The sequence below is a fragment of the Palaemon carinicauda genome, chromosome 23 (genome assembly GCF_036898095.1).
Source record: "Palaemon carinicauda isolate YSFRI2023 chromosome 23, ASM3689809v2, whole genome shotgun sequence".
Classification (NCBI taxonomy): Eukaryota; Metazoa; Arthropoda; class Malacostraca; order Decapoda; family Palaemonidae; genus Palaemon; species Palaemon carinicauda.
This window is the reverse complement of record NC_090747.1, coordinates 96515469-96525468: the sequence shown is the minus strand read 5'-3', so window position 1 is coordinate 96525468 and position 10000 is coordinate 96515469. Positions and strand designations below refer to the sequence as shown.

The window sequence follows — 10000 nt, the reverse complement described above, 5'->3', positions numbered from 1 at the left end:
TAAAAATTTGGAATTTGTGGACGTGAAAAGGAAATCGTTACGAAATTCAAAACTAAATCGGAAAATTATTTATCAAAATTGTTAGTTCTTTTAACATAATTAATAGACTAATAATTATGTATGATATTGTATCTATCATTCATGATTAAATTTTACTCATAACCATCAATCATGTCGATATGTTATCGAAATCAGAAACCTAAAAAATCAAGTTAGAAAAAAAATTTGTATTCTTAAACACGCACGCACACACACACACACACACACACACATATATATATATATATATATATATATGTGTGTGTGTGTGTGTGTGTGTGTGTGTGTGTCTGTCTGTGTGTCATCGTCACCATCTCCCTCTACGCCTATTGACGCTAAGGGCCCTGGGTTAGATTTTGCCAGTCGTCTCTATCTTGAGATTTTAAATCAATACTTCTCCATGTATCATCTCCTACTTCACGTCCACTCAGCCTTATATATATATATATATATATATATATATATATATATATATATATATATATATATATATATGTATATATATATATATATGTGTGTGTGTGTGTGTGTGTGTGTGTGTGTAGACAGATAGATGCGTTTTGTGTCGATAGATAGATAGATGAATATATGTGATAACTATGAAGTGTTCAAGGATAAAAATTATTTGATTATATCCTTTATGGACTTCTCCCTAACGAGGAATTATATAATAATTTAACAGGCAGTATTCAGTATCTGTCTACCTTTCCATACGATTACGCTTAACAACTGTTATTCATCATAACTTACCCTTAAGGATTTCCTGATTTAATCCTTTATTTTTTCTTATTATCCTACAACGTGTTGTATTTTATTTCTCTTTATCATAAAATAAAAATTTATTTTTCTTAGAATATCTATTTTAATTGTTCATTACTTCTCTTGTAGTTTATTCATTTCCTTATTTCTTTCCTCACTCGGCTATATTTCCCTGTAGGAGCCATTGGGCTTACACCATCTGGCTTTTCCAATTAGAGTTGTAGCTTAAGTGGTAATAATGATAATAATAATAATAATAATAATAATAATATCGTCTTGCAATTACGTAACAACCCTATTACCGTGGATTCTGAAGGAAGTCGCTTGAATGAGTTACTCACCGAGACCTCGATTTTAAGGAGAGAGTCCTTCAGGACCTTCAACTCGGTTCTATTGACGAAGCCAAACCTTCTTCCTACAAGACGACGACAACGTCTGATTTTCCGAGTCTGCTTTGCTTGTTATTGATTGTGAAACTGCAGTGCCTAGCGAAGGCGCGGGTCTTCTTTTCATTTCAGTATGGGAATGGGCTGTTTCCTTCAGGTAATGGGTTCTAAAAAGTTTTGTATTATTTTTTTATTTCGTTGTGTGCTTGTATTCCTGTGCTTTCGTTTCATATCTTAACATGATATCACTTAAATAGCTGCCAAGTAGCCTAGACCTATTTTGTTTTTGTTTTTTCTTTTCATCTCTTATATAAGAACAGTTTATGTAAAGTTAAACATATCTTATTTATATACAAAGTATGCCAATGCGTATATCTCTTGGCACTGAACTATCATCCTTGTTGGGAAATTTTATTTACGTTGCATTTTTTTTTCATCCACCCGTCTTGTATTAGATGTAACAGGTGCCGGTCTGCGGAAGTCTGTGGGTAAAGCGTATTTTTTTCTTCTTCTTTTTCAACGTTTGATATCAGTTGTCAATTTCATTATTTCGTTGTATGTGAGCAACGCGAGGCAGCAAACTCATTACGTACAACTATAGGAATGACAGGAAAATCTTGAATCTTGGCCCGCTATCTTGATTGATCTCGACAGCGGTGACGTTACCTTGTTTTGGATGAATAAGTTCCTCATTGGCAAATGCCGTGCAACGTCATAGGCGTGTAATCAGCAGGAGGGCCTCTGATTGGAGGAGATAACGGTGACGCACGGGAACCCCATCCGCAATTGGCCCAAAACTATGACGTCATAAGCGAAGATGCCTGTGAGAGGCTTCTCGGCTCTCGTCGAGTGAGAGCGGAGTGGAGTCTACCAAGCTCCATCCGAATGGTTGGTGGTTAGTATGAAGCTTGACATTGTTATGTGAACACCTCTCTCACGCTTCTTTCTCGGACATTGTTCTATCCTGGAGATATATCACATTTCCATGTGCAAGGTGATTGTGCACCATCACATACGTATCGCTATGTGCGGAAATGTCTGAAGTTGTGTTTACCTTCCAGGTAAGCTTAAATAATTACGATAAAAGTAGCTGTAGAAGATATATTAGATGAAATTCCGTTTGACCAAGGCGTTTATTTATACCTCGTAAGTCCATTGCATTGCAGATATTGTTCAGAAAACCCGTAATTTGTTGATTTTTATGAGTAGAATGAACGATGTCATTAGGATAGGGATAAGGGCAATTAAGTGGTTTAGAGATGTATTAAAATGCCGCATAGGCATCATGGTTGTGTAGGCTCAGCCTCTTTTATGTTTGCTTTTTGGGTAGGTGTGGTAGGATCTTCAAGGTCTCGTCTTGGGACAGTGGCTGTGGTTCTTTTTAAGGGAAATCACACCTTGATGCCTCAGTACAATACTTTCTAATCGACAATGGCTTCATCGGTCTGTGTAAGAAATAGATTCGTTGTTGATTAAGATCGTTTTTCTGTCCGGTATCTCTATTTGTAAGCGATAGGCCTAAGCCGTATTTTCCTATTTCTCAATGATAAATATATCGAGCCTATTTTTATTTATTTGTTCTATTGTCCTTCTCATCCTGTGGACTGGATTGGCGATTATAGAGAGTAGTATTGATTTGCTACCTTTATTTAAATTAATGTTTATGTTATTTTGAATAAAAAATGGTGTTTTCATTTGTATTTTTGAACAATTGTCTAACGCCTCCTAAGAATAAAAAAAAAAGCTATATTCTTTCAAATTTATTTATTCTATACAATGTTCACTTGCTATTACGTATCTGTTCAAATATTTTAAGTTTTATATCATTATTGCTGTTGCAGTTTCTAATATTATTATTCTATCATTTTCACTTTTCACGAATGACTTACATTTTGAACTTGAGCTAGATGTAAATGTTTCTTGAAGTCTTTGGTATAATGCACCAAGTACAGTATTATTAATTAATTACAATTGCATGTGTACTAAACATGAATACATTCATAGACACTAGAATGCACATGCACATCCCATTAATAAATAAGATTGGTGGTTATCAGACGTTATGACCGTTTGTTCTTTTATTAGAGAAAACTCTCTCTCTCTCTCTCTCTCTCTGTATATATATATATATATATATATATATATATATATATATATATATATATATATATATATATAGGCTATATATATATATATGTGTGTGTTTGTATGTATGTATGTTTGAAACAGTTTTAGCGTTATAATATTTAAGGTGGAAATATTAAAGATTAATTATCATCTTCACGTCCAATATACACCCAGCTTATATTATTAATAACATATGTATGCCATTATAAGGCTCATGAATCTATTCATGTTCAGTTCACATGCATTTGTATGAATTCTTTTGTATATTTACTTGTAACGAAAAACTTGTTTAAAAGGATTATGAGACCGTATTATTAGGCTACATCCAGGCGTGTTGTGTAAGCTTAAAAGGAGCTAGCTGAAGGGTGTGTAATATTACAGAGACGCAGCTGTTGTCATTAATTCCCTTATTTACCGGAAGGAAGAGGATGTGTGTAAATTTGCTAACACCTTGAAGGATAGGATTGCAGGCAAGACATGAATGTTTGCGTCCCTATTTGACTTGATAGTCACTCTTGTAACGGATATTATTCAATTACGTTTCTCGGTGTAGACCATAGTGAGGCGCGAGGTACTTTACAAGGTGTGTTCTTGTAATCTTCCCGAGAGATTTGGTTGGTTGAGCCTGGATGCAAGGAAGTATGTTGAGGAAGTAGACGGTATACAGGCTGTTCACTGAAAGACAGGTGCACGAGATGTAATCTTGTTGTTCTATTAAAACTAATAAGGAAATTTTCAGGGTCGCTTGGGACTTCAGGGGAAAGGGGTGTTTTAAGATCACTGTAGTGCACTAGTAATTAAAAGTAGTGGGCGTTTTAAGCGAATCTTTTGAACTTGTTATGATTTTAGAAATGGGGAAGCTATAATTACGGATAGAACTGGAGATATAACTGTCAATTATAAGTGATATTACATACTGCTGATAAAGGGGAGACTGAGTTCACTGATTCAAGATTTTATAGGATTAATGTACAGGTAGGCCTACATCTAAGAACAGGTGCAGAATCATCTGAAGACGGGAAATAAATTGCTGTAAAGATGAAAAAAAAAAAAAAAATCCGGAGAATCACGATTGATAGGAAGGAATTAATTACAATACCGATGTCTTTGAAGTAGTTAATGTGTGTTTGGATAAATGGTCCTGCAGAACGATTGTATATTAGAAAAATGCGCTCTAGCTTTGAGGTGAGAATTCAAAACCTTCTTATAAAGTGCATAGATGAAAATAGACGTCAATTGTTTCCGGGAGGTTGATTGAATATAAGTTATATTGCGTCAATTTCTTCTGGAATAAATATTTAAATTCACAAGTACTTGAATTATGGAATTGTGCGGTATGTACTTGAAAATATTATGAACAATGAAATGTGGATTTTCTTCAGAGATTCAGAGATTAGTTTATATCCTTTGCTTATTTATTTCTCATTGAGTGACCTTTAGCTCACCTAAGACACTAGTTGTTTGTTTATATAATTTATATATGAAAGATCTAATTTAATGATGTTGCTGTTCCAGAAATATTTAATTTTGATTGTTCATTGCTCTTTTAGTTTATTTATTTCCTTGTGTCCTTTCCTCACTGGGCTATTTTTCCTTGTTGGAGCATTTGGGTTTATAGCAACTTGCTTTTCCAACTAGGGTTGTAGCTTAGCTTGTAGTAGTAATGATAATACTAATAGTAATGATGATAATATTCTAGGAAAAAGTTTCATTGTTGAATTAAGAGCTACGGCAAAGAAAACTACCGGAAGCTATATCAAATAAAAAGTACTTGGTTAAAGGCGTATTTTTAATTATGATATTAATACATCTGAATGGGAGTTTACATAATAGATGTCATACTTATGAAAGCTAATTTTAAACAGTATTGATTGGTAGTGAAGTTTTTTGGCGTAAATCTAGGAATTCTTAGGAAAACTAAAGCGAAGTAAAAATGTTACGGCGAGATTTTGTTGATGGTTCGGTCATGTAGGTCTTTAATTAATTGATCGGATATCATTGTTTTGATTAAAATTTCGAGGTATTGAATGTTATTTTTATAAGAAAAAGGAAAGCGGTATCATATTTGTAATTTACATTATAGACATCATTTTTTAAAATTAAGTGGATTTATTTTATTAAGCTTTTAAGGTGTTGTAATGGATTTAATCATTTATTCTAAAGGGACAATACATTTGCCTTATCATTTATGAAATTTTTATCGTATCTAGGTGTCGGGTCTAAATATCTTCCTTTTTATTTTATATAATTTTATCATCTTGAGAGAGCTTTTAAATGATTTTCAATAATTGTGAAATTATCCGTCTCTCTCTCTCTCTCTCTCTCTCTCTCTCTCTCTCTCTCTCTCTATGGTGGAAGGAGTCAGCGAAATGACCAGCCAATAATCGTGAAGCTCCAGTTTATTACTCAGCAAAAACCTTCTTCCTCCGTCTCCCTTTTTTCCACTGGGAGTCCTCATCTTTTTTTATCTGTTCCTTAGTTGAGATTTTTGTTTTTGTTTTATTTTGAAATATTTGAAATATGATATAAAATTTACGAATAATGATATAATCCGTCTAAAATGTTCATCTTTTTTTTTTCAGGTATGTGGAGATTCAATTAAGCTGTCACTGTAAGGTAATTGTTTTGGTTTTTGTTCATTCATTTGTTTATATATATATATATATATATATATATATATATATATATATATATATATATATATATAGTGTAGATGCAATTAGTATTAGTAGTTGTTGTAGAAATGGTGGTAGTCCATTTTATGTGTTGTTGATGTCAATAAAAATGCCAATGTACCATTATGAGCATGTTTGTGGTTATCTCTTCTTCCTCATCTTCTTCTTCTTCTTTCCACCGTTATCCCTACTGTAAAGGGTCCGTTTTATCTATAACCGCCGAATCACCTTGTTGATGATGCAGCGATAACGAAGATTTTGAAGATAGTTAGGTAACCATCAAGTAAATGAAGCTTTGATTCGAGAGGTTCAATTTAAATATGCAAATTCTACGCAAATCAATAAACATATCTACTACTTTTTTTTTATTTTTTTTTTATTTTTTTTTTTTTTTTTTTTTGTGTGTGTGTGTGTAACAAGTATTCTTTTAACTTTGAATATTTGGAAATTTGGTGCCTTCCAATATATTTCAATTTCATTGAGTCTTGCAGTATAGTCTGTTTTGCAATAAGATTCGATTACTAGCTGCAATAATTTCATATTGCAATAGAATTGATGTTTCATATACGCTTAGTTTTATAAATTTAATTTTAAACTTTAAACTTGAAAAGTATTGCAAGATAAGCAAATCGAAAATCTCAATATCTTGTGATTGCCAGACTGGGATTCAAGTCCCGCTTAGACTCGTTAGTTCCCTTGGTCGCTGCATTCTCACCATCCTTGTGGGCTAAGGATGCGGGGTTTGGGGGAGCCTATAGGTCTATCAGCTGAGTCATCAGCAGCCACTGCCTGGCCCTCCTTGGTCCTAGCTTTAGTGGAGAGGGGGCTTGGGCTCTGATCATATGTAATATGGTAAGTCTCTAGGGCATTGATCTTGCCTCTGCCATCCATGAGTGGCCTTTAAACCTTTAAACTCGTTTCCCCTCCTCAAAACCTATCCACCATCTCACCCTTTCCACTGTTTTTGGCTTATCTTTTGTTTTGTCTTAATTCCGGCAGAGGTTCATCTTGCCCGGAGGCTGGAATAATTGTAGTTACAGTTATAATCCTCTTAAATGTCACTGCAGGGAGAGTTTAGCCTTCAGCCGCGCGTGTAATCTGCCCACCTCCCGGGCACTAAGAGAGAATACGCTTATGGTATTAGATTGAAGGTTAATTACCTCTCTCTCTCTCTCTCTCTCTCTCTCTCTCTCTCTCTCTCTCTCTCTCTCTCTCTCTCTCTCTCTCTCTCTCTTCGATATGAATACTTGCCTTTTTGGAAAACTTTTGGAGCTTTTATAGGATTTTCACTAATTGTTGTGACTCTCTCTCTCTCTCTCTCTCTCTCTCTCTCTCTCTCTCTCTCTCTCTCTCTCCTCTCTCTCTCTCTCTCTCTCTCAAGTTTGGAATAGTATGAATAGTTTCCATTTTGGAGAACTTCTGAGGCTTTAAAATGATTTTCACTAATTGATATGAAATGATTAAGTTTAAGCAAAGGCTATATATTGCTTTTGTCAATATCCTCATATTATTTACGAAGATTTTATGGTTTCCCAATTATTCACCGCCATACCCTTCATTACGAACCAATTATACCCGAGGGACTTTGTAATAAAAAAAGTCATTACTAAAAACGGTTAAAGAGATAATTACCTTGTTACTTCAAAAGTTCAAACGCGCAGCAAATGTTTTTATGAGCAGGCTGACAAGTTTTTTTTTTTTTTTATAGTTGATATATGAAATATCTGTTTTGATGCTGTTACTGTTTTTGAAATATTTTATTAATTGTTAATTATTTCTCATATCGTTTATTTATTTCCTTATTTCCTTTCCTCACTGTGCTATTTTTCCCTGTTGGAGCCCTTGGGATTATAGCTTCTTGCTTTTGCAACTAGGGTTGTATCTTAGCTAATAATGATGATGATGATAATAATAATGATAATAATAATGATGTTAATAATAATAATAATGTTAAAAATAATAATAATGTTAATAATAATGATAATAATAATAATAGTGATTTATTCACCTGATCCGAAACTCTCGGTTAGTGATAAACTCGATGAAATGTGGATAGTTCACTATTCATCATCATTAAAGAGAAAAAAGTAGATGTAATGAAATGAATGTATTGGAAAATCGTTATCATCGTAATGCTTTCAATAGAAATTGGTTATGATATAGCGATACTATTGGAAAAAGTAATTGAATAATTAAACTATTGCAATTGTTTTTATTTAAAGATCGTTAGTTAGGAAATTTTTATTGAAAGTTTAGCTATATAGGTATACTGGAATTAGAATTTAGTATCAAAGTTCTAGAAGTATTAAATGGTCATTTATTGTGTAATGGTTTTTTAGGGTAAAATATATGTATATGATTATTGTTATATATTTTGTTAGCTTGCAAAAAAAAAAAAACCCAGGGAAATTTTAGGTGTTTTGGAAGCAGTTTTATGTAAACCTTCTGTAGTTTAATTTAATTAATTATTAAAGGGTGTAGTGTAATAAGTCATATTTTCATTAAGGTATGACCCGTAAGTCCTTGACTTACGGGTTACTGGTTGACTAAACCCACAAGATTTTAACGGTCTGGTCTAGTTCCCTGCTTCAGTCAATTTTCCCTCATTTCTGTGATAATTATTCATAATTTTAAATAACTTCTTGTTATATTAGATTATTAAGGATGAAACTAATTCTAAAAACTCATTGAAAAATTATTTTAAAAGAATATTAGTAAATTTTTTTTAATTTGGAAATCCTAACAAATGGTGGTCTAATTATCGGAATTTTGATTGAACATCATTTATAAAATTCTATAGAGAACCTGGAGTTTAATTAAGTCTTCTTCAACCAAAACGGGTCATAGAAAGATCTTCTCTATCCCGTTCGTGTTAGGAGTGTCTCCTCTCTGTGTGGAATGTGTAAATACTTCGTCTTTAAAGGGCATATGTAAGGCGGACAACCCTTTCGTGTTGTTGTCGAGAGCTGATGGAATTTTCCTGGTGGTGACTTTTAAATGGTTGAAGTTGTGTGTATTGTTGTCTCAGATTTACACTTACTGTTTTTTTGGATATTTTGTATATATATATATATATATATATATATATATATATATATATATATATATGTATATATATATGCATGTATATGTGTTTGTGTGTGTTTGAAATTGCTAACCCAGGTCCTTTTTCAAGACAATACCAGACACTGGTCCTTGATTTACTGGATGGTCGACTTGTCTGTCACGAAGCAATTCACGGGTCTAGCATTCTTGAGCTGAATGCTGCACCATTCATCCACGACGCCCACTTGCTGATTAGAACTTAAAAGAGTGGAAGAAGGTGCTCCTTATATATATATATATATATATATATATATATATATATATAAATATATATATATATATATATATGTATTTATAAATACATATATATATATATATATATATATATATATATATATATATATATATATATATATATATATATATATAACTGGCATAGGCAGTAGTGCAAACAACATGGTCACGGAATGCATTTATGATCCTTCATCAGTCTCATTGAGTTTTATTGTATTATGCATTTTAAAGGTCGCTTATAAGCGACAGATACGAGAACACGACTCTCCTAAAGACCAACCATGTATTCACGTGATCCTCAGCGCCTAAGACTCTCCACCCAAGCTAGGACCAAGGAGCGTCTGCCAATGGCTGCTAAGGACTCAGCTAACAGAGCTATAGTCTCCCCAAATCCCCAGCCCTCTTAGCTTACGTGTGTCGAAGATATTATTCACTAGGTTAAATACGAATATTTTGGCATACTGCCGTTGTTAGAACATTTCATTAGAACGTCCATATCAAATTAATTATTCATTTGAAGTTAAATGGCTGTTTTATCTATATGTGTAATTGGTGTAATGGAGGGGATTCTGGATTTATATTAATAGTTTAACATTACGTCAGATGCCCTCTTCTCCTTGTTAGTATCTAGAAATGTAAAAATGAAAATCGAGAAAAAAAGAACCTCAAAGAAAA

General features: G+C 33.0%; 1 protein-coding gene across 3 annotated transcripts in view; it reads left to right on the top strand.

Annotated features, from left to right (window-relative positions):
* Positions 1 to 10000, top strand: part of LOC137617273 (hexosaminidase D-like) — a 435862-nt gene that overhangs the window by 177741 nt on the left and 248121 nt on the right. The window contains exon 1 of one of the 3 annotated variants that reach the window (XM_068347265.1): positions 2067 to 2245. The exons of 1 other annotated variant lie outside the window; for it this stretch is intronic. The gene's annotated coding sequence lies outside the window, so the exon portion shown is untranslated. Of the gene's footprint in view, positions 1 to 2066; positions 2246 to 10000 lie in introns of those variants that run through there. One more of the 3 variants, XM_068347270.1, reaches the window with a different exon arrangement.